The following is a 25,900-nucleotide window of genomic DNA, read 5'->3' as shown; positions in this document are numbered from 1 at the left end:
TAGTCCTAAGGAGACATAAGAAACTAATATAATTGCTTATTTGAATTATGACAGTGGTCGGCAAACTCATTAGTCAACAGAGCCAAATATCAACAGTACAACGATTGACATTTCTTTTTTTTGAGAGCCAAATATTTTAAATTTAAACTTTTTCTAATGCCACTTCTTCAAAATAGACTTGCTCAGGCTGTGGTATTTTGTGGAAGAGCCACACTCAAGGGGCCAAAGAGCCGCATGTGGCTCGAGAGCCGCAGATTGCCGACCACAGAATTATGAAACCTTCCAAATAGGGATTTTGTCTGTTTTCATCCCATTCTGGTTCCGGGGATGGCACAGAGGAGGGGTTCAGTGAGGGTGATGCTGTTGAAAAGATTGTGGGATGAATACATGCATTTCCCATAAACAGAAAAAGACAGAGAGTAACAATAACACGGACACTTCAACTCAACACAGAGACGGGTTCATGCTTTGCCATAAATAATATGAGATAGAACAAAACCCCACTCCTATTTCTATGCATATTTTGATACCCTTACAACATAAATATGCATCAGTCCACTACAACAGCTGTTCTTTGGTAGATTTAAAAATGTAATAAATGATATAAAAATATTAAGATTCACTGTTAGTTTTTAAGAATCATTTCTTCAAACCTTCCCTGTTTTTCTACAGAAACGGCACTAACAACGTATTCCGACTTCCCAAACCTCAAGGTCAAGGGTCGGTGAGCCTGGGGGTACAAATGTAATCAGGGTCCAGCAGTGGCCGTCCTCGGGCTCAGGCTAACCCTGGTGATGAAATTAGCCCGGAGGGGAGAGAGGATGATGTCAGCCGGTAATGCGATAACACTGCCCTGGGTCCTCCCTGCCATGGAGCGGGCTGCGCTTCCCATCAGTTACTGAGACGCGAGCTTCTTTTTTATTAAGTTTCTGTCATTGCTGGTTTGGCTTTGATCTCGGGCTGATTTCTGGTTGCTTTGATTGCCAAGGACATTTGATGGCAAAGGGAATCTTTGAGTCCTCAGACACGACGTGCTCTCAGCCCTTACCCAAACCTTGGGGACCAGACGCGCTTCAGAATGTCTCAGATTTTTGACAAGCGACATTGTGCGTGTTCTGAATGTCCGTACGCCGTGCGGTGCAGCCCGGGGCAGCGCTGCTTCGGGATTTCTGCAGAACTTGGGGCCTTTCCTTCTGGGTGTGACGCCTGGGACCGAACTGTACTCTGTGAGGGACAGGCTTTGCTGGCAGGCGGATGGTGAAGAGACTTTCTCGGTTTTCAGGTATTTTCCTGTTTGGGAATTACAGATAGATGGCAGATGTGTGTTGTTGTTATTGCTAGATTATAAACTGATATACTTTCTAGCCAGGTGATGGCATCATTCCTGTTTTCTAGCATTGGCTCAAGTCCTTCTATTCCTCCCTCCTCCTTCCCTCCTTTTTCCCTCTCCGACCTTCCCTCCCTCCTCTCTCCCTTTCTCCTTTATTCCCTCCCTTTGCCCCTCCCCCCTTCCCTCCCTCTCTCTTTGGTCATTTCATTTAGGATATGGAGAGAAGCAGCTGTGAATGGTCTCTAAGGACTCAGGTCTGAAGTGGAGCAGATGTGTCGCCACACCCTGTCTGCTGCCAGGCCCCTCCCAGGGCTTGTTCCCTGACACATGCCCTCTCCCTCTTCTGGTGTGGCGAGGGCACAGCAAGGTGGTGGGTGTGAAGACTCTAACATGGTCCCCAGCACAGAACCAGCGCTCAGTGGTGGCAGCCTCTGTCATGACACAGGGCCACCCCACACTGGCTGTCCTCTTCTCAGCCGGGCACTGATTCACAGCAATTTTTAAAATTGTGAAGTGCATTTGGCGTTGCTCACATGTGAGTTATTTGGCAATACCTGTCTGCAAACATCAGCCATCATGGTCCTCTTCGTCTGCCTCGGCTTTAAAGGGAACGTTGCGCATAGCCACGCTGGAACACGTGAGGAGGTGTGATAGATAGGTGATAGGTAGGTAGGTAGATATGGATTAATGATAGATATGGATGACTGGGTAAATAGGTAACTGGGTCAATAGATGGATGGATGGATAGATAGAAAGATAGATAGAAAGATAGATAGATAGATAGATAGATAGATAGATAGATCTGAACCTCAAATGGTTATGGACAGGAAGTGCTATAGATAGATAGATAGAGAGAGTGATGGATCTGAACCTCAAGTGGTTATGGACAGGAAGTGCCATGACATGCCATAGGATTCTGCATTTACTCTGGACCCGAACACAACCAAGATCCCTTTTACAAAGGGAGCACCGCGCTGTCATCACTGCACTCCGCTGTCAGTTTATGACATTGTCAGTTTATGACTGTTCAGTAAACCATTCGGCTCGCGATTTAGGCTGGATTTTAGATTTTGGCCCCTTCTCTGATTGAGTTCGACACCCCTAGGATAAGGGAAGGGTTCACATGGGCAGTGATTCTTTCTCGCTAGGAAATCACAGCCCTGCCGGAGTTCTGACTGCCTCGGTCCCTGTCACAGAGACACACGCCAGTTTGAGAGGCTCTGCTCCTAGGATTTCGAGGTGACCGTAGCAGGGGCTGCACCCCTCAGCCTCACTCTGCTGTTACCGAGCAGATGGGAAGTGCCTGCAGCCTCTGCTCCCTCCTATTATCTCCACAACTAAATGTGTCTCAGCATCAGGACCAACACCTTCCATTCACGATGCTATTTGAGCGTTGATTCACCAATGCGAACATTCTGGCTGAGTGGGAGTACCTGATAAGACCCCTGACACAATCGGCATTTTCATTTTCTGGGTAAATAGAGGGCCTCTGGATCTGCTTCCAGTTTGCTGCTTTTGCCTGCAATCCCCTGCCCCTGGTGCTCCTCTGCACACAGAGAGGGCTGTCTCCGGGGGACCGCGCTTTCCTCGCTCCTGTTTCAGACTGGAAAGCAGTATTCAAACGCAGCCGCCTTGTACAGATTGGCAATTTTGCTATAATTAAGCTTCATGAATATGCAGCTTCTTGCAGAATTCCCAGGATGCCCCACGGTGAGGGTTTGCAATAACATTCCTCCACAGCGCACGGTGACCTATTGGAGTGTCACTTTGGCTCAGTGGCGCCGTGATGTTCGCTCCGAGGAAGTGCAAACCACACATTAGTTCATTGTCAAGGCTTCACGCAGGCAGGCAGAGAGGCGCCTTTGTCTGGAGGGCGTGACAGGAGCCGGAGAAGGTCAGTGTCTTCCCGATCCAGAGAGATCCGAGGTGAAATGCTAATGCGGTGGGGCCGGGAGGAGGTGGCCTTTGTGGACCTGCCTTGGTTATGCTTCCTTCTGCCAGGATTGGCTGTGCCCTGGCACCATCGCGGGGTGAGCCAGCTCCCCTGTGTCAGAGAAGGGGCTCTTCCTTAGGGACAGCTGTTTGGTGACCAGTGAGTTCCCAAGCAGAAGCATCTTCTGAGTCAGGAATGCCTGTCGGCTAGTTTTTATTATTTTATTTACTTCTGAAAGAAGGAAAACATTCTTTTTCTTTTTTAAAAAAAATAAATTTTATTGATTTTTTTACAGAGAGGAAGGGAGAGGGATAGAGACTTAGAAACATCGATGAGAGAGAAACATTGACCAGCTGCCCCCTGCACACCCCCTACCGGGGATGTGCCCGCAACCAAGGTACATGCCCTTGACCGGAATCGAACCTGGGACCCTTCAGTTCACAGGCCCATGCTCTATCCCCTGAGCCAAACCGGTTTTGGCAAGAAAACATTCTTAATTCAAAACTCCAAAAGTATTTTTTTTTTTTTTTATAATAGAGAGGACCAGGGCGGTGTGGCTCAGTGGCTGATATGGATGGATGGATGGACAGATAAATAGACAGACAGACAGATAGAGCTGACCCTCCAGTAATTATAGACAGGAAGTGGCATGAAAAATAGGAATCAGGAGGTCAGGGTTCTATTCCTGGTCAGGGCACATGCCTGGGTTGCAGGCTTAATCCCCAGTGTGGGGTATGTAAGAGGTAGCCAATCAGTGATTCCCTCTCATCATCAATGTTTCTATCTCTCTCTCTCCCCCCACTCTAAAATCAATAACAAATATTTTACAGAAAGAAAAAAAGGAAGGAACCATCTGGAGAGCTGTCCTTGCTCCCCAGCTGGGGGGGTCGATGTTAAGAAGTGAGGATGTTGCCGGGCCAGTGAGGCCCAGTAGTTGAGCATCAACTCATGAACCAGGAGGTCACAGTTCAGTTCCCAGTCAGGGCACATGCCCTCATTGAGGGCTCAGTCCTCAGTGTGGGGTGTGCAGGAGGCAGCTAATCAATGTTCCTCTCTCATCGTTGTTTCTATCTCTCCCTCTCTCTTGCTCTCTAAAATCTATAATCAATAAAAATATATTTAAAAAAAATATATATATATAGACAAAACTCTACTTCTACTCTCCCTCCCCCATCCCATTCCAGGTTTGCAGACCCCGCCCTCAAACAGGTGCCTATTGTTATTTCTTTGCTGTGGATCCTTCCAGAAAGTCTCTGTGAATAAACTAATAAAAATGCACCACTTTGTGCTAAGAGTCAACAAAGCATCGGTTCTCCCACTGAGCACCTCCTGGCAGCTGCCTCATTCTAGAAGATTCCTGCCCCTCCATGTGGTTTGCAGAAACACATGGCCATGCTGCTTTAGGACCAGCTCTCAGAGCCTGTGGCCCCTCCTCCTTCCGTGCAGCTCCCTGGCCTTCCTGTTCTCCGATGGAATAACACCCTGGACTTGGTCCATTTCCTTTTTCCTGGCAACTAGAAAGGCACTTGGACTAGCCCTCTGGTGTTGCTTTTCACTCCTTTCATTTCAGAAAGACTTAGACTCTAGTTAAGTTGCTCCTATTGTCTGTGAAAATGGCCTGCATAATTGGGCCAGCAGAGAATCCATCTTCAGGGCGAGTTATCGATGTATTTCCCATGTCAGCCATTCTCATGTCAGCTGCATGTCACCTCTGGGGATGGAAGGTCCAGCGGAGGGGCCTGGCTGAGCATGCGCACTGCTCCTTACTCCACAAGCATCAGTCCACAGGACCATGCGCAAAGGGATTCACACACTCCCTCGAGGTCCATACACATTGTGGGTGTAGATAGCAAATCAACTCACTCATGCAACACAACAACAGCACTGCATTACAATACAAGATCGGCTAATTGAGTCATTAGATGCCTTTAAAAAATCTTCATTAAGCACATTTTAATTTTTTGGTTGCTTTTTTTCCGGTAAACATAGAAATCGGGGATCATACTTGCATGAAGGGGTTGATGTAGAACGGTGCTTTGCATACAGTTGGCACTTAGTATTCTTGTCTCCCCCGTCCTCAACTTCGCTCGGCGTCAGATAAGATGCACGGAGATGCAGGCCACCCAGGACCCTCACTAGCACTGCGCGGACAGCCTTCTGCTGGCTTCCATTTCCCGTGCTCCTTGCTGGGGGCCTGCCCTGCCTCTCTTGGTGAGGCCATGTTTGTCCACACGTCACAGCCTTCACATGGCCAGCATCAAAGATAGCCGGAAAGAAAGACTACACAATTGCAGTTCATTGTCTTGAGGTAGCAGCCGCCACAAACGTGAGGCAGAAACGGGCAGTGGTTGCCCAGAAACGATGCAGCCGGTGCTTTGAAGGGAGAAGGTCAGAGCGTGCTGCTGCCTACGCACAGTTCCTGAGTCGGAGCGCCTAGCAGTGAGTTTGGGTCTTTCCCGTCACCTGGAGGCTGGGCACAGGGACAGCACCCCGCTGGTTTGGCCGCTGCTAATGGCCCAGGTGACATTAGTTTTCGCACAAGCCCAGGGTGGGCTTGGCTACTGGGTTTGCAAAACCAAATGAGGAATTTTCACCTTAGGGCTCTGAAGGGACTCTGCGGAGCCTGAGACCAGTCATTACCATTTGTGTGTGCAAAGACAATAGAAACTCCAGGAAAGAGAGCACGCAGCCATGAAAGAGGGATGGGAAGAATGACAGGAGCCCTAGCAGGTTTGGCTCAGTGGACAGAGCGTAGGCCTGCGGACTAAAGGGTCCCTGGTTCGATTCCCGCCAGTGAGGGACGGATGCAGAATTGGCGTTGGGGCCAAGATACTGGTCCTGTAAGTTCAGGCCGTGTAGAAAGTGCTGGCATCAGGGCACATCTGGTCGGAGCACCTGCTGTGCAACCAGGTGCAGGGCCCTGATTCTGTCCACCCTGAGGGAGTTATGAAAGTGGATGATGTGCAATCGCAGCTCAGCTGGGGGCGCTGTTCAGCGCAGGACATTCATACCAAACACATCATCTCACCAGCAGCTCCTAAAGCTGGAAGTACAGGAATGGATTGGTGAATGACTGGCACTGGTTCAGGCACTTGCTGAGCAGTTTTAGTGTGTGTGTGTGTGTGTGTGTGTGTGTGTGTGTGCAGGCGTGAGAAAAGGTTTATTTTTAAATTAATGATTGATATAATCATACAGGTTGTTGTGTATTTTAATATCTCTCCAGAAATATAGGCAGCACAGTAGTTACTGAATCTTTTATTCCACTTTTTCAAAACCTTGTTTTTATGATTGCAAGAATATGGACTACACCAGTTGTGCCATCTTTGTTTTTCTATTTCTTTTTTCTTGTCAATGCGTGCATGTTCTCTTGTGCGTATCAACAAAACTCATTTTATTGACTAACTCACGTCAGTGCCTTCCCTCCCCCTCCCCTACCCGGTGTTACACTGCTGCCCGCTCACATCATTATTTGGCGCTTTCAACATGCAAGACCCATGGGTGGATGATTCCAGAGCATCTGGATGCTTAGAAACAGCTGGTGATATTCAGTGTTGGGTTTTTCCTACAGATGTGTGGTAATTTATAAACCAGCCACATTTATATTAGTGTTGAAAGTCCTAGTGTTTCTGAGTCATGAAGTGAAAAATAGCTGTCACTTATCATAATCTGATGCTATCTGGTGGTAAGTAGTTGCATGGATTTTGTGCATCAGGCCTCTAGTTTAATAATAAGAAGAACTTATGTAAAATTTGCCACTAATCTAGGATGAATGTTTAATCAGATTTTTGTTTGCAGTATGAGACTTGGAACGTTTAATGAGCTGTTTACATTGTTATTTTCTCAAATGTGTCTGATAGGGAAGCATGCCAGCAGATTCAGAAACACTTGCAGAAATAAGGATCCGGATATAACTATCAGAGACACGGCACGTGTCCACGCGGGCCAAGGCCCACGTTGTTGCTGTTGTCACTCAGGAGCGAGTCTCAGGAGCCCGAGCAGCTCCTGCAGGGCCGACCCGCTGAGTGGTGAGCGGTGAGTGCAGTATGGTGAAGCCACTGTCATCGGAGAAGGTCACCCAGCCCAGCACTTTGGCACGGCTTGAAGTTCCCTCCTTTAAAGACCCAGAGGGAAAAGTATGAGGTGACAGATTCTCAGCACGAATGTACAAGGTTGTAGTTAAGCGCAAAGAGACGGTTTGGAGGAAAATCTGGGGCTGGACCAGAGCCCAGCTTCCTATCACACGTGGGTGCAGATGCACAGGGGCACGGAGCTCCTCAGAGACTGACTGAGGTACTTCAGGGAACCCCACCACACACCCCTCTCCACTGACTGCTTACTCCTCCTGCGACCCCTAGGCCTGACAGTCTTTCCTTTTTAAATTTTTTTTTAATAGCAAAGGTGGACATTTTATTGAAGAACAAGTACAGACTCCCACGTGGGGAGGGTAAGGAGTCCTACAGCCTTTCCTTTTAGATACTTTAAGTTGGGGGTCAAAATTACATCTTCTCTAAGTATTTCATCCAAGGGAGAAGAATTAAGATGAACTCAGAGAAGAAGAAGAAAAAAGAAACAGGTTGTAGGAAGTTCAGGGGAGAGGAAAACGGACTCTAGACCAAGTCAGGGACCCACTCTTTCTCTTTGGGAACAAGAAGTGGAAAGTCAGAGTGTCAGGGAACGTCCACTTCTCCATGATCTTTAGGACCATCACATTTCCTTGTCCACTGAACTTCCTACGGACTGTTCCTTCTTCTTCTCTAGTTCATCTTAATGCTTCTTCCTTGGATGAATGTGTGCTATGGTGGTGTGTGTGTGTGTGTGTGTGGTGTATGGTATGTGTGGTGTGTGGAGTGTGTGAATATATATGTGTGGGTGTAGTGTGTGGATATGGATGTGGTATGTATATTGTTATTATCTGTATATGGTGTGGTGTGTGTGTGTGTGATGTGGTGTGTAGTGTGTGTGTGGATGTGGTGTGTGGATGTGGATGTGGTGTGTGCATTGTGGGTGAGTGTATGTGGTGTGTGGTATGGTGGTGCAGTGTGTGTGGTATGCAGTGTGTATGTATATGTGTGTGGATGTGTGTGTAGTGTGTAGGTGTGTGTATATATGTGTGTGAATGTGTGTGTGGTATGTGGATGTGGATATGCATATGGTGTGCATATTGTGGGTGTGTATATGATGTGGCGTGTAGTGTGTATATGTGTGTGGATGTATGTGGATGTGTATGGATGTGGATGTGGCATATGTATTGTGTGTGTGTGTGTGCATATGGCGTGTTATGTTTGTGTGGTGTGTGTGTGTATGGTATGTAGTGTGTATGTGTGTGTGGTGTGGTGTGTGGATGTGGTGTGCGTATTGTGGGGGGTATGTAGGGCTGTGTGTGATGTGGGGTGTATGTGTTTATGTGTGTGGATATGGAAGTGGTGTGTGTATTGTGAGTGTGTGTATATGGTGTGGTGTGGTGTGGTGTGTGTGTATGTGTGTGTGTATGTGCATGGGTGTGGTGTGTGGATGTGGATGTGGTGTGTGTATATGGTGTGGTGTGTATATGGTGTGATGTGTGTGGTGTGGTGTGTGTGTATATGTGTGTAGATGTGGATGTGTGGCCAGGGAGGAGGGAGGAAAAAGAGGGGGAGCCACTTGGTTCTGTGTGTTCTGCCTCTGTGTTCCCCGCAAGCCCTGTGGGTATCTACACTGATGGCTGATAGCAGGCTGTGTTTGGGCCACAGGAGTGGCTGATAGCAGGCTGTGTACCGGCCACAGGAGTGGCTGATGGGCAGGCTGTGCCCTGGCCACAGAAGTGGCTGATGGCAGGCTATGTCCTGGCCACAGGAGTGGCTGATGGCAGGCTATGTCCTGGCCACAGGAGTGGCTGATGATGGGCTGTGTCCTGGCCACAGGAGTGGCTGATGGCAGGCTATGTCCTGGCCACAGGAGTGGCTGATGGCAGGCTGTGCCCACCCCATAGGAGTGGCTGATGGCAGGCTGTGCCCGGGGCCACAGGAGTGGCTGATGGCAGGCTATGTCCTGGCCACAGGAGTGGCTGATGGCGGGCTGTGCCCTGGCCACAGGAGTGGCTGATGGCGGGCTGTGTTTGGGCCACAGGAGTGGCTGATGGCAGGCTGTGCCCGGCCCACAGGAGTGGCTGATGGCAGGCTGTGCCCGGCCCACAGGAGTGGCTGATGGCAGGCTGTGCCCGGGGCCACAGGAGTGGCTGATGGCAGGCTATGTCCTGGCCACAGGAGTGGCTGATGGCGGGCTGTGCCCACCCCACAGGAGTGGCTGATGGCAGGCTGTGTTTGGCCCACAGGAGTGGCTGATGGCAGGCTGTGCCCGGGGCCACAGGAGTGGCTGAGCACCCTCTCCCGCCACCTCCTTTCTTGCTCCTCCTGCCTTAGCACCTGGCCCCCAGGAGCTGGTCCACATGTCCTCAATGGCTCCCCATGAGCTAAGCTGGCCTTCTTAAACGAGTTCCATTGTTAATTTCCTCTCTTATGTTTCCCGCTAAAGCCTTAGGGGGCAGTGTGTGCCCCTGGCATGTAGGGGTGGCCGCCCCACTCTTTCCTGGTGACAGGGAGGTGTGGATTGCCGAGGGCGGGCTCGGATCGGCCAAGTGGGAAAGGGCAGATCGAGGCCAGGCAGTCTGATCCTGCTGTCTTCCAGGCCATGTGTGCTTCCTGCTGCCGGGAGGTCTGAGCTCACCCTGGTCAGGGGGGACAGGTGCAGTGGCTGCAGCGGCCCCCAAGAGGGGAGGCATGCCAGCCTCCAGCTCCCCCCTTCCCCCACTGTTTTTCCCATGGCGGCTTTGAGGTGGGATCCTCAGCCCCACGCTCGCCCCTGCTCGGCATTCCGTGTGCAGCACCGTCCAAGGCTCATTAAGGGAACTAATCAATGCCATGTGTCACCCCGGCACAGGGATCAGCACACATGGCCATTAGCTGCGGCATTACACACGGCGTGGCCATGGATCAATACGGAGCCGGTGTGAGCCAAGGCCGCGCCTTTTCCCATTAAGAAAAACCGATGCAGGGAACAGCTTTGGAGATGTTTTCGAGCGTGCCTTTTAGGAAAGGGGAAAGCTTTCATCTTTTATTTTTTTCTGGTAAAAGCATGCTTTTGTGTGGGCCAGCTGAGGACCGCGATGGCTACTATTTCTCCCAGGACTATGTCATGGGACTTAGGATCTGGAGTGGCACCCTAGGTAACCATGATGCACACACACACAAAAAATGACTTTAAAGCAGCACAGAGAACTGTGCGGATGGAGAACACGTTATTGTAAAATAGATTCCATCCTTAATATCAGCTAGAACCTGTGTTCAGTGAATGGTAGTTCCGTGTGCTCTCGTGTCATTCATGTTTCTTGTAAAACCTACACGTTCCTAGCCCACATGCATTAGAAGTTCATAAGACTAGCTAGGAACATGGTTGCTTAAAATGAAGGCAAATCTGTGTCCCCACTGGTGTTACCCACACGGCTGATGTCTTGTCAGGAACTAAAATTCGAACATCACGTCACCTTGAAGTTGGTGCCAGGTGCCTGCAGGGCTTCGCGGGGAAATCTCTGCTGTTGACTGGACAATGCAGGTTCACTCCTGCTTCATGGTGGAAGGAGCTAGACTGCTTTTCCCAAAACTGATGAAAACGAGGGCCACGTGACATTTTTAAAAAATATATATTTTATTGATTTTTGTTACAGAGAGGAAGGGAGAGGGATAGAGAGTTAGAAACATCAATGAGAGAGAAATATCCATCAGCTGCCTCCGGCACACCCCCTACTGGGGATGTGCCTGCAACCGAGGTACATGCCCTTGACTGGAATCTAACCTGGGACCTTTCAGTCCGCAGACCAATGCTCTATCCACTGAGCCAAACCAGTTTCGACCCACGAGACATTCTCGCATTGTTCATTCATCTCAGGCACAGGAGAGCTCTGGCTTTCCCGGACCGCTGGAGACAAAGGTGGAGGAGGTCTGCAGAGGCTGCGGGATGCGGTGCAGGAAGCACAGGTGGGGGCAATGGGGTAGTTGACCATGGAGGGCCTCCCAGGGCCTCCAGCACGGGGCTATCCTCTCCATCGGATCTAAAGGGCGAGTGTCTAGTCCCCAGGGAGCAGGAGAAAGGCCTCCTTCTATTTTTAAAAAAATACTCATCACTCATGGTTTTCATACTTTCCTAGCCTGTAATTACTCCTAATCAAAGTACAACAAATAGTAAACAGTAAAAATGAAATAAATGTCGTGACAGTTTGCCAGCAACGAGGAGAAAGCGTTCCATCTGTCTAGCCGCGAGTGAAATGGGTGTAATTACTGCTCATTTTTCTCCTAATTGCCGAGTTATTCGCTTACAGCTTACACCCAACTGGTGAGCAGTGAGTGCTACCCGGTCCCTCATTACAGCCCCGCGTTGCCACGCCGACAGAACCATCCCAATCTGCCCTGCTCGCAGGGGATGGTGACTGTTCAATTTGAATTTTATGAACTCGGGGTCACCTTGGCACCCACATAGTAAATCCCAGGGTTTGGGATTCTGTTTTGAAAGACAAGTTGTTTTTAGGCTCACAGTCTTGAATCCATTTCCAGGGACAAAGTCGTGAGGTAATTTTTACTAGAAATGGTCCAAGCGGATAATCACCTTGGTGTCATACGTGTCAGTGTTACTTAGCTTATTGATAACCAGCCCTGTGTTAGTGGCCACGTTAGCATCATGCGATCAAGGGAGTTCCATTGGAAAGCTCAGGAGTCCATGTGGGTGGTCAATGACAGCACAGATTACATAGCAGCGCAAATATAGGACAGAAGAATCTTCACTGCTCGTTTCTGGTCAGCACAGATTAGCACATGAAGGCCAACATGGATGCCATTTACTTATTCTTCTAATGTATCCCCTTATCTCTGAGATTCATTTAGGAAAGACTAAATGTAATTATGTCCTCAGAAAAATGAAGGCTTTGGGTTGGGTGCCTTGGCCTATGACTATTCCAACAAGAATAGGTACTTCTGGGTCAATTCCTTTGGAATCTGTCCATTTATTCTACACTAGAGGCCCGGTGCACGAAATTTGTACATGGGTAGCATACCTAGGCCTGGCTGGTGATCAGGGCCGATCTGTGGGGTCACTGGTGGAGTGATGGGGGAGGGCACCGCCTTGGAGGCAAGCACTGGTGCTATCGCTGGCCAGCCCCTCGATCATGCCCATGCTGCTGCTGCCACCGCCTCAGGTCATCTCCCTCTATGGGACCACTGGTAGGGTTATGAGGGGGATGAGGAAGCCCACTGGCACCCGCCTTGGCTGGCTTGGGGCCTGTGGGCTGGGGGCAGCTCCTGCGTTGAGGATCTGCCCCCTGGTGATCAGTGTGCATATAGCAACTGGTCGTTCCACTAGTCATTCCTTCATTTGGTCTATTTGCATATTAGGCTTTTATTATATAGGATGGGGAACTAGAACTGCCTTCTGATGAAGGTCGTGTTCAAGTGACAAAGGTCATGTTCAAGTGACGAAGGTGGCCTTACTGCTCCTCAGGCCCCTGGAGTCTGGGGCATTCCACAGGAAATGAGGGTGCGAGCATCTCTGGTCCAGGGACACGAACGGCAGGAGCGTTGATTTGAAAGGCTCATTCCTGAGACATGGAGTGTTTACTGAATGAGAGGCTGAGAAAAGAAGCCACGGGACTCCTGCACTAACACACTCAGGCTGCCGTGGCTTTTGTCCCTGGCAGGCCGTCACTGCAGCTGTAGGAGAGGCGACAGTGGGAATACGGCATCTCCCTCTTTCCCTTCCTCTCTGCCCGGGTGAGGGCCAGGCCTGTTGGTCCAGGTTAGAGGTACCCACTCCCCTGAAGAAAGAATGACCATGGTAACATTTGGTGTGGGAGATTGACTGGTGTAAACGTCACACTTTCAAAAAGAGGGGAGGCGAGGGAAGGCCCTAGTGGCTATGAAATACCTCAAATCAGAGTCAAAGTCATTTCCATTCCTAGCTGGAGAAGAAGCAAATTCCTCTCTCTCTCTCTCTCTCTCTCTCTCTCTCTCTCTCTCTCTCTCTCTCTCTCTCTCTCTCTCCTTCTCTCCCTTCTCCCTTTCTCCCCCTCTCTCCCTCTCTTCCTCTCTCCTTCTCTTCCTGCAGTAGAGAGAGAATATTTAACCTCTTGGTTGAGATAAGCTGGTGAAAACCACAGAACTGTATTTTAAATTCTCCTTCCTAAGCCCCTGGCAACTGCAGTCTCTGAGATGCTTTTGAGCTCCGCATGACTGTCTGCTGCGCATCACGGTGCATTCGCATAATCCTTTGGTCATGCTCGCCAGCTGGGGAGCAGAGATAGCAAACGTTGAAGGTTTGCAGTTTTAAAAATGGTGGCGATACTTCCCTCAGAAGCAGAGAAATGAAACGAGCATTTGCATAATCTATCTAGAGTTACCCAGGCTCCTTTCAATCTCCTTATCACGTTTGAAAAAATCTATTAAGAGAATATTAGAACCAAATGCATTTTCCTCTTCAGAGATTTCATTTTGCCTCTGACTTTGGGTCCGATGGGGCTGTTCACTTATTTTACTTTCCTATGCAGGGCATTTATTTTATTTACTTCCTTTACTTTATTCCTACCATTGTCTGGTTGAGTCAATAGCATGTTTAGGTCAGTTCTTTTGACTTGGAAACTCAGTTCTGAATTATTATTGAACAAGGTCCTAAATAAATGGAAGTGTGCACGTTGCTATACCTTATCTTCTGGAACTGAAATAGAGAGACTGAAATTCACAGTGTCAATGGCATTTAAATTCATGTTAATTTTTCCCATTTACTTATTAGACTGTGGTAAAGTTAGTTTTTATGTGTTTGTAAGGACTACTCTTGGGTGTTGGCCACCTTCTCAAGACACACACTCAAACACATACACACAGAAACTCACATAAACACTCGGGCACAGACACACTAAAATATTCAGACACATGTGCGTGCACGCGCTCGCACACACACACACACACACACACACACACACAACACATGCACACACACACACACACACACACAACTTCTGAAGTATCAAGCCTTTCTTCCACATTCTGTGCTAGGACCTCCTGGCTGGTAGGGCCCCTCACTCTTTCTTTCTTCCTGAATGAGATTATCTTCATTAACTCTATTTTCTAAATCTCCCCTTTAACTCCTTAGCTCTTTGCCAGCCTGGACCCTTCTGCTGAAACCACTTTCTGGAAGGTCACCAGCACTGTTTAGTTCTGAGTCCTATCGTCTTCACTCACACTTTGGACCTCACACACGATTGGTTGGTGTTGCTATCTGCTCCATTTCCCTCCGGAGTGCTGCTCTCCCCTGCACCTTTCCTTCTCTCCCACGTCTCTTTACCTCCTTTTCTGTTGATGCCTCTTCATTCTTCTGCCTTGGCTTCCCCTCTCTCCGTACAAGCTGTTTCCAATGCCTTCACTCTTCTGTTGCCCAAGCAGGTGCTCAGGTGCTGTATGTTCCAGGTGCTGTTCAGGACTGGGCTACGTAGAGACCAGAACAGCCGGGAGTTCCTGTGTTTGCACAGCTTGCGTGCCAGTGAGGGAAGAAGATAGATAGCTATTCAAGTAAACTTGTAAAGTATGGGTGTTTGTGATGCAGTTGTAATTAGCTAGTTATTAATAACTACAGGCCTGATGCACAAAATTTGTGCAAGACTAGGCCCTCTCAGTCCCCGTTTCTTCAGGAAGGTCTTCTGGACAGGTTGTGGTGCTGTTCGGCCATTCGGTCAATTTGCATATTATGCTTTTATTATTATAGATGGGAAAGGAGCTAAAGGGAGGCAGACGTTATAAGCATGGGCATTTGGGCAGCTTCACTAGGGAGCTACAAATTTCACTCCCCTAGGTACAACAGGCCCATTCCCTTCAGATCACTGGGGAAAGGGACTGAACAAAGGGGAGATAAACAGTGAAGTTGGGCTGACAGGGAAGGTGCCTTTTAGCCACTGCAAGCCCATGAAAATGTGGAGCTGTACAATCTCCCGAACAAAGATGTTCACTCTGATGACTTTGGTTGCTCATAGCTCTTGGCTCTCTTGCAGTCACCCATGTTTCCCCCATAACCATGTGGACCTGCAGCGTGGAAACACCAACTAAGCTAGCCTGATGCTGGACTGTAATATGCAAATATGGAAAGAAAATTCTGGACCCTGGCTCTGATTCCAGCTCTGTTGAAGTATTATTCTGCACAGAGATTCAAAGCATTTCCTATGAGCATAAATCTTAATTACCTTCCTGCCTGTAAATCATAAATAACCCTGGCCCGGCTACCATCACACGTAAGAAGGAAGAAAGCCAGGCAGAACATAATAAAGAGGTATTAATTGATAACTAACCAGGTGTTCTATCTCCCTTCAGTATCCATTTTATGACAACAATTTTGTTTAATTGCTTCTTCTGGCATTGAAAATTCCATAAGAAGTGCATATTTTAACTCTTTCTACACCAGATTGGTAAGAAAAGATTTAGAAACCCAAAGCAATTCATCGCCATCAGAATGTTCTACCCATGAGATAGCAAGGGTAGAGCATGAGAATGGCACTGGGTCAGAATCCATTAGCTCAGAGAACTAACACTTAAATTCAAGGAGGGAGAGATGAAGAGGTGGCCTGGGACTCTTATAACCGGACAGGTTGCATCACTTAAGAACATTGAAAATGTAACTTCTTAGCATGTGAAGTTATTATTTAAGTTTGCCGACAAATAAAATAAATTACCGTATTTTTCGGACCATAAGACGCACCGGACCATAAGACTCACCAGTTTTTAGAGAAGGGAAATGAAGAAAAAAAGATTCTGAAACAAATAGTGTCCTAAAATATTTTATGTGCATTAAAACCCAACATCACAGTCATAAACACATGTAATCAACCCTGTAAAGTAAACAGCAGCATTTAGAACCATTTTAGAGCCGGGCAAGCACACAGAGACCACACAGAGCCGGGCAAGTAAAAAAACTTTTTTTTTTACAGTATATGTGTAGGCTATATTTGGACCATAAGACGCAGGGACTTTTTCCCCCCACATCTGGGGGGGGGAAAGTGCGTCTTATGGTCCGAAAAATACGGTAGTATTTCCTGAATTATGTTCCGTTAAATATTTTTCTGGGAGACTCTGGACTTTGTGCATTTAAATACTGGCTTTGGTGGTCAATAGATTTGAAAATTCATAACAGAGATCTCTTTATGAGAGTGCAAAGCATACCAGCAGGGGAAAATGCTCAGAGCTTTCATGGTAAAAACGCCCATTTCACCGTATCTAACCCACATTTTCAAAACCAACTTGGACTGGCAATTCGCAGGGGGAAAGGGGTGTGGAGGGTGCGGGAAGAGAATGGACAAAAATCATACACCTATGGATGAGGACAGTGAGGGGGAGATAAGGGCAGAAGGTGGGGTGGGAATAGGGCAGAGGGGAGCTATGGGGGGGGGGAAGAGGTACAATTGTAATAATCTGAACAATAAAGATTTATTAATAAAAAAAATCTTGGACAAAACCCACACATTTGTTTTCATCCATATCTCTTATTTTTCTTAGAACACCAGTTTAGAAAATGCTAACAGACACATGGATGCCTGGTATTGATGAGATGGTTTTTGGAAGATCTATTCATTTCCCCCTAATTTTACTGCGTGCATTTCATCACAGAGTATTTTGTTGTTCTTGAAATAGATTTTTAAAATATCAGTCTCTGCACTTAACTCCGTTAACATATACTCCTATGGCATTCCAAGGTGATGGCAATGGAATATGTGACATCACCAAGCTTTTAGGACAATGTTTTTCTTGCTGCTGACATGGAAATCTTCCGGTCAGGTTCATTATGATCATGCATGGACTTCCTGTCAGCCTCTCCCTGGCATTCGCGGTGCCTTTGAGTTGATACTTCTCTCATTTGGAACCTTGAATGAATGGATCCTGAGCGATCACTATGAGCACCAGCCTGAGCCCGCCAGCCTCTCTCCAGCTGAAGGCTCCCCTCTCCTCACCATCCCCCCACTGTCAGCCTCCCTGAGGTCCCCCCAGCCCTCCGCCTTCACATGTACTCCCTCCTCCATCTGGGAGGGAGCACCGGGAACGGGAACAGGACCTGTCAAGGTAGGGATACTCCATCCAATCGCCTGTTTTTATTTTGCCCCTGGAAGATTGAATATTGCTTTCCATTAAATAAAGACTGAAGCTGAAATCCTTGCAAAGAGGACATTTTTTTAGGCCATCTTAGCTTACACAGGCCTGTGTGTCACAGGGAAGCCAGTGGCGAGTGAACACGTTTGTTGAATAAGATGTTCCTTGTGGACTTCCTATGACTGATCGGAACCATTGATCTTGCCGTGACTTCACAGCACAGACACGATTGTGATTGTCTTAATATCTGATGAACTGAAATATAATTGTGCTCTTTGAGGGGAAAAGAAGGAATTATGAAGTTAGCTGATGTGGGAAAGCTGCCGAGGAATGTAAGCCTGGGGACGGTTGGTGTTCCTGGTGGAAGAAAATGATATGGAGGTGGACTCAGTACCGGGCAGGGGAGTGTTAATTCCATGGAGGCTTAAAAGGTGCATTTGATGGGAGCTGTGTTTGGACTCGGTCTGCTCGGCAGCTATGGCATACAGCACCCTCCTGGGGTCCCTGCTGGTAAAACTAGGGTTTAGCCTAGATTGGAGAACAAATTCAGCCCAGAGCCGGGTTCAGCCAGATAGAATATTCACGCTTGGTCTCCATGGCGTTGTCTTACATGATGCTTAAAAGTTTATTTTGAGTAACTGCCAACATTTACAATTTCAAATGTTCTGTACAATCTAGATTAAGAGTTCCATTTGAAAAAACTGTAAATTTAGCCACAAAGGTCCTTCTTTCTCAGTGCTCATCCAACCAGGGCCCCTCCACACTGAGACAAAATGCCGGTCACCAATTATATGCACATGCGCGGCCACTTCCTTCGGGTCATTTAGAAGTGGTAAATGGTTTGTGGTAGCCAGATTTGTGGGAAGAGTGAAATATTTGTTTCAAGAAAAATGAGACACAGCGTATTGTAGACATGAAGAATATGTGTTTAACATATAAGTAAAGAGTATCTTATTTTTTATTTAAAACCCATCCACCTTGGCTCAGGGATGTTTTATGGCCCAGAATGCTGTCTCAGTGAATGTTCCATGTATGTGAGAAAAAAAGGGCTGACGTGGTCCATGGATGTCAATTCAATTCTGTGGTTTCATGGCGCTGCTCAGGTCTGCTACGTCTCTGCTGACTTTCTGCGTGGATGCTCTGCCAGCCACTGACATAGAGGTGTTGAGGTCTCTAGAATCATGGCTCTGTCTCTTTTCCCTTGTAAATTTTATTTCACCATCATTTATCCCTCCTACAATGCCCCTCCATTTCATGTAGATCTGAGTTTCTGACTTGTGTCATTTTCCTTCTCTCTGAAGAACTTCTGTTAACATTCTTACAAGGCGGGTCTCCAGGTCACCTGGTGATAAATTCCTTCAGACTCTGTCTTAAAAAAATACTTCTTTACTTTTAAAGATTCACTACATGGAACATAGAACCTTATGTTAGTTGCTTTGTTTTTTTCTTTGACACATGACATGTTTCACAGTTGGTGGAAGCAAGGTCTGATTGAAATTCTTATCCTAGTTCCTTTAGAGGTAAGGAGTCCCACCCCAACCCACCTTCTTACAATATTGTCCTTTTATATATCGTTAGATTGGATCTACTACCATCATCGAGGAATTCTGCAGGAGAAATGTACTGAAGTTTTCTTTTCTTGAAATGTCTTTAATCTAGTTTGGTACAGGCATACCTCAGATATAGTTCAGGCTCAGTTCCAGACCATGACAAGAAAGCAAATACCACAATTAAACAAGACATGCTTTTTTTGGTTTCCCAGTCATATAAAAGTTATGTTGACTCTACAGTGTGGTCTTGTAAGTGTGTGTTAGCATTATGTCTAAATAAATGTATCTACCCTCATTAAAAAATACTTTATTGCTTAAAAATGCTAACCATCACCTGAGCCTTCAATGAGTTGTAATCTTTTTGAACAAAACAAATACAAAACAACAACAATAAATGTGAAGCACAATAAAGCAAGGTGTAATAAAGTGAGGCATGCCTGTATTGGGGTAATACTGGTCTCATAGGATGAGTTAGGAAGTATTCCCTCTGCTTCTGTTTTTAGGAAGAGACTGCAGAGAATGGCATCATTTCTTCCTTAAATGGTTGGCAGAATTCAGCCATGAAACCATCTGGGCCTACTGCTGCCCTTTTGGGAGGGTCATTAATTATTAAATTAAATCCCTTCACAGAGATTGCCTTATTCAGATGATCTATTTCTCATCGGATGGGTTTGGTAGTTGGTGTCCTCCAAGAAATCAGCTCATTTCATCTAAGTTACCCAATTTGTGGGCAGAGCATTTTTTATAGCATTCCTTCATTATCAATTTAATGTCCATGGGATCATTAGTGATGGCCCCTCTTTCATTTCTGATATTAGTACGCTGTGTCTTCGCCATTTTTCTTGATAACCTAATGGGAGGTTTACCTATTTGATCCATCTTTTCAAAGAATTAGATTTTAGTTTTATTGAGTTTTCTCTTGGCCTCCTGCTTTCAATTTAATCAACTTCCCTCTAATCTTTATTTCTTTTCTTCTGCTTGCTTTAGGCTTATATTGCATTTTTTCCCTCTAGTTTCCTAAGTTGGAAGCATTATGATAGATTTTAGGTAGTTCTTCTTTTCTAATATTACTTCAATGTTATACGTTTTCTGTTGAAGCAATATTTTCAATGCATTTCACACATTTTTATGTTACATTTTCATTTATTTTAAACTGTTTTAAAGTTTCCCTTGAGTTTTTTTATTTTATTTAGAAGTGTGTTTTTGTTCTCTAAATACTTAGAGATTTTCTAGCAACTTTTCTGTTACTGAATTAAATTTAAGTCCATTGTAGTTAATTTTAAGGTAGTGTGGAACCGTATCTGGTACGGTCATTACCGCCTCTTTCTGGAAGGTTGCCTGAGCACATCCCAGAGGCAGAGTGGAGGAGAGAGAACCTTGGCCCCACCAGGGTGGTGGGGACTCAGTAGCCTTTTGAGGCGGGGTGTTTCCTCATCGGAGAAATGAGGCTGACAGTGTCCTGCAGGACTCTCAGCGCTGAGCTAATGTTCAAAAGGCATCTTAGAGAAAGAAGATGCCAGGAATAGTCTCTGGTTAGTTCTTCAGTGTTTTATTTTCAACCTCACATACTTTTTCTGAAGTGCTATTGCTGTTCTTACTAGCTGTGCCAGTGACTGTGCTGTCGGGCTGTCATTCCCCCCTTTTATCGAGGAACCCAAAGCCGGAGAGCTTAGTTAACTTCCCCAGAGGCGTTCACAGCAGAGTAGCAGAGCGAGGATTTGATCTGGGTCTCAGTGCACCGAGTGGACCCTGTGGAGACCCTGTGAATGGTCAGTGTGCCCAAGCTGGGCAACTAAAGTGCACCCAATAGCAGATCGCTAACTAGGGGATATTAGAAACTCACATTTTTCAAAGTAATATTACCCTCATTATATTAGTATTCTATATCTATACACTTTTGTGTAAGCTGCAGGCTCAGTATAGGAATCTAGGCCTCTGACTCCAGGCTCAGTCTTGCCTTTAGGCCTGAGAAAGGTTTCATGTTGGGTCTGTGTCTGGGGCACATTGGGCTTCAGGTCAGGCAGGTGGGCTCCCTTCCAATATGGCCGCCAGCCCCCATGAATGCAGTTCTTAGGGAGGAGTTACATTCTAGATATCCGTTTGGTCCTTGCAGAACCTGGTGTTGAGGGGCAGGGGTATGCTAATCTATAATGATGGATTGAAAAATGGCGCTGGTTCATTTCTATAGAATTGTTAGCTGTACTGTCCAAACATACCTAAGCCACCAGGGGATGAAAGAATATAAAGCCACGTCTGTCACTTTTTAATAGTTCATACTCGGCAGTTTGGTGATGCTCACCGATGGTAGACTGCACGCCCTCTCCTGCACCATTGGCACACATTTGATAATGTTATTCTCATCACTGAAGATAACTTCACTAATTACCAGTTTGTTTCACTTTCCTTAAGTGGAATACCTTATATCTTAAAAGATACCTGTATCTTTTCATTCTGTTTGGCGAGGAAGCATGCAGGAAACATTAATTGTACGGTATTGGCTGCCAGAGTGTTGAAATCAGATTTTGGAGGGAGAACTGCAAGGTGGATTGATGGCTCTTTATTGATTATTTCCATGGAAAATCTGACTTGCTGATAGAGTGCCTTTTCATTGCGAGTAATCATTATTTCTGTGCTCTTTGAAAGACAATCCTGAAAAGCTGAGAGAGTTATATTAGCAGCTGGATGTGTCACTTAACCTGAATCTTCTCTTGTCCAGATAAATATGGCCATAAGTTCCTAAATATTAAAATGGAAAATTTACCGAAACTGGTTTGGCTCAGTGGATAGAGCATTGGCCTGCGGACTGAAGGGTTCCGGGTTCGATTCCGGTCAAGGGCATGTACCTTGGTTGCGGGCACATCCCCGGTGGGGGGTGTGCAAGAGGCAGCTGATCGATGACTCTTTCTCATCGATGTTTCTAGCTCTCTATCTCTCTCCCTTCCTCTTTGTACAAAATCAATAAAATATATATTTTTTTAAAAATGGAAAATTTGACTCTTGAAAATAAATTTACAAAATAATGACAATGGATTATGTTTTCTTTTTCTTTGCATAAATTGCTTTGCTTTCTTTTCCATGAATATAAAGTGTATTTTTTTTCCTCCTTTGGTCAAAATAATTTCCTTTGTTCTTACTTAGTTATTACTATTACTTTTTGTTAACCATATTTTCCCCCACATGTAGTATAGCAAAAATTGAATAATTTATTCAGAAAAAGTCCTATGTTTTTTCTTTTGTCTGCTCCATGGAAAAATGAAAGACTAGAATATGAGCATTTTATACTATAATTATATTTTTTGAATTATCACTATTTACTCCTTTGCTAGTCAATCATTTTTATCAGGCTTTTCTTATGAATCTGTAATAAAATAAAAATGAAGATACAGTCTCCATGATTTCAACAAGTTGAGTCTATTTTTTTTTTTTTTTAATGACAGTTTCACTACAATTTCTTCCTGTCACCACTAGCTGTGACCTCTGGCTATATTGGTGGTTATAAAAGCTTTTATCATCAGGTCCCTCTTTGAGGTTAATTACAGGTTTATTCCTCCTACGGTAATGATGTTCTGACCAATGTTGATATTAAGCAAGTGATATTCACAGAGAAAATTCTCCTGAACTTGTGACAACATATAATAAATACCAGCAGGTTCTATGATGCAGGGAAAGTGGGCTTTGGAGTCAGTAGAACCTGCCTCTTCCTGGCGTGGCTGAAGGGCCGAGCATGGCCTCTGGAAATAAATGTGAAGTGTACGAATCAGGAATGATGTAAGTGCAGGCCTGACAGATGTACCCCATATCACTTGTTTACTGGGCAGGAGGAGAAGGGACCAGCTTTGTCAGTGTTTTTTCTACCCAAATGCTGAGCAGGCGTCTGAATTTTAGATTCTTCTTGATCAATTCTGTGAAGTCCTGTGTACCTGGACTTCCATCTCACGGAATGGAACCAGGTGGACCGAGACACGTGAAGTCCTAACCGTTTGGGCAGCACTGAGCCAGGGGGAGCTCTTTGTGCTGGGAATCAAATGCTTGATTGCTGGCAGGGATTAAAACCCAGGCTTGCCCTGGCCAGTGTGGCTCAATTGGTTGAGCATTATCCCATGCATCTAAAGATCACCAGTTTGCCGAAACCGGTTTGGCTCAGTGGATAGAGCGTTGGTCTGCGGACTGAAAGGTCCCAGGTTCGATTCCAGTCAAGGGCATGTATATTGGCTGAGGGCACATCCCCGGTAGGGGGTGTGCAGGAAGCAGCTGGTTGATGTTTCTCTCTCATCGATGTTTCTAGCTCTCTGTCCCTCTCCCTTCCTCTCTGTAAAAAATCAATAAAAAATATTTTTAAAAAAAATAAAAATAAAAATAAATGAATAAAGATCACTAGTTTGATTCCCAGTCAGGGCAATGCCCAGGTTGTGGGTCAGCCACTAATTGGGTTCAGGGTATATGCATATGCGAGGCAACCAATTGATGTTTCTCTCTCCCTCTCCCTTCTTCTTCCTCTAAGAAAAAAATCAACAGAAACATTAAAAAACAAACAAACAAACAAACACAACAGGCTCACTGAGCATGAGACTTTGATCTCCAAACCCACAGAGACTGCAGACATTTTATGGTAAGGTGACAAAGACACCCTAAACATAGGGCAAATGTTTAACTTTCAACTTCCACTCAAGCCTGAAGGCCTTGCAAGTTCATGAAAAGAAAACCCTGGCTTGCAAATCAGCAAATGTTGATTTTTACAGAATACTCCAATTTGAATGGGCTAAAAGTTAAATCACAGCATCTTTTAAAGTTTAAGTTTTTATATAACTAATGATTCTTGTCAGGTTTCAATGACAGATGTGTGTCCAGTAGAGAGAACGCTGTTTGGAAGCCTTTCTGGAATTTAGCAAACGTAGTCTTTTGTGATGAAGATCATGCATTCTCACCTTGTGGTTTTGTAGTCAATTATGGGCTACACATCCTCTTTCATTTTTGAAAATATTTTTATTGATTTCAGAGAGGAAGGGAGAGGGAGAGAGAAACAGAAACATCAAGGATGAAAGAAATCATTGACTGGCTGCCTCCTGCACACCCCACACTGGGAATCGAGCCTACAACCCAGGCCTGTGCCCCAAACAGGAATTGAACTGTGATCTCCTGGTTCATAGGGTGATGCTTAACCACTTAGCCATGCCAACTGTGCTATCCTCTTTCATTTGTTAGTTAACTGATGCTAAGAAAATCCTATATAATAAAGAGGTAATATGCAAATTGACCATCACTCCAACACACAAGATGGCTGCCCCCATGTGGACACAAGATGGCCACCACAAGATGCCCAGAAGGGGAGGGCAGTTGGGAGGGACCAGGCCTGCAAGGGAGGGCAGTTTGGGATGATCAAGCCTGCAGGGGAGGACAGTTGGAGGAGACCAGGCTGGCAAATGAGGGCACTTAGGGGTGACTGGGCCAGTAGGGGAAGGCAGTTGGGAGCAACCAGGCCTGTAGGGGAGGACAGTTAGGAGTGTCTAGGCTGGCAGTAGAAGGCAGGTAGGGGTGACCAGGCCAGCAGGGGAGGGCAGTTAGGGGCAATTGGGCCAGCAGGGGAGTGGCTAGGTGTCAATCAGGACAGCAGGGGAGAGGTTAGGGGGTGATCAGGCTGGCAGGCAGAAATAGTTAGAGACAATCAGGCAGGCAGGCAGGTAGGTGAGTGGTTGGGAGCCAGAAGACCTGGATTATTAGAGGGATTTCCTACTGCCCGGTTAGGCTCAACCCCACCAGGATCGGGCCTAAATGGGCAGTTGGACATCCCTTGAGGGATCCCAGATTGGATAGGGTGCAAGCTGGGCTGTGGGACACCCTCCCCGCCCTGGGGCACCAATTTCATGCACCAGGTCTCTAGTATGGTATAAAACATAATAAACACAGAACACATTTTCCAACCTGAATATGTTCTAAATAACGTATACTGTGAATGCTATGTTAAGATATCAATGTGCAGATAAACATTTTTATAGGGAAAAAATACTTGGTTATGAGTCACAGCACAGAAAAATGATGTGCTTTAGGTTCAGATATGGCCTTCGTTTTCTGGTTTAAAAAAATGTAGAGATAAAAATGAGATAACTTTGAGGTAATTTTCAGTTAAAAGATTGCTCTCTGCGATTTACTTCAGATCTTCACCAAGGAACCCTTGTTTCATTGATGAGGTTATCATGGGGATATCATCATTAATTTGCTCCCAAAGCTATTATTCTCCTTTCTCCATGTGTTGTTATTTAGTGGTTTTATATTTCAGTAACATGATTTTACTTTTTTTTTTTTTTTTTTGCATTTTTAAAAAAGATTCTGTTCTTTAATGGACCCTTCAAATGACTCTTCTGCTCTTCTTTAATGCTGTGTAATGGAGTGAGTGCCTCGTTGGTTGTTTTTAGATCTATCTAATGTGGTTGCTGCCCCAGATCTCACCTTTGCTGACAGGGAAAGCCCAGCCTTCCCCCATAGTTCAATTTGATGATGTTAATATTGGAATATAGGATTATTAGGTCCGGGAATTTGCTTCAGAAACAAATTGAGGATTGCAGAGGTATTGAGGGGACAGTGCTTCTTTCCTCAGTGGCCCACCATTTCCAGAGGCATGGACACATGGAGGAGACTGACAGCTGTTGGGTGGGGGCAGAGCAGCTGGATAAAGGAAGGTGAAAAGCTTAGCCAAGGAACATATATGCATAACCCATAGACACAGACAGCAGTGTGGTGACAGCCAGGGGGAAGGGGATCAGGGCCTGGGCAAAGGCAGGAAAAGTGGAGCAGGAAATGGGGACATCTGTAATAGTGTCATCATTTAATAAAATAAAATAAAAAAGAAGAAGAAGAAAAAAAGGATTTCCAGGAATATTGGGTTGCAATCATGGATCTTTGTCTACACTCTGTCTGCCTTCTGGGCAGATATCTAGTGCTGTGTCACCAC

General features: G+C 46.0%; 1 protein-coding gene across 1 annotated transcript in view; it reads left to right on the top strand.

Annotated features, from left to right (window-relative positions):
- Positions 1-25,900, top strand: part of DSCAM (DS cell adhesion molecule) — a 392,588-nt gene that overhangs the window by 99,559 nt on the left and 267,129 nt on the right. The window lies entirely within an intron of this gene.

Source organism: Pipistrellus hanaki (assembly GCF_964339955.1).
Source record: "Pipistrellus hanaki genome assembly, chromosome: 2".
In the NCBI taxonomy this organism is placed as follows: Eukaryota; Metazoa; Chordata; class Mammalia; order Chiroptera; family Vespertilionidae; genus Pipistrellus; species Pipistrellus hanaki.
The sequence above is the reverse complement of the archived record's forward strand: the minus strand, read 5'-3'. Positions and strand labels throughout refer to the sequence as shown.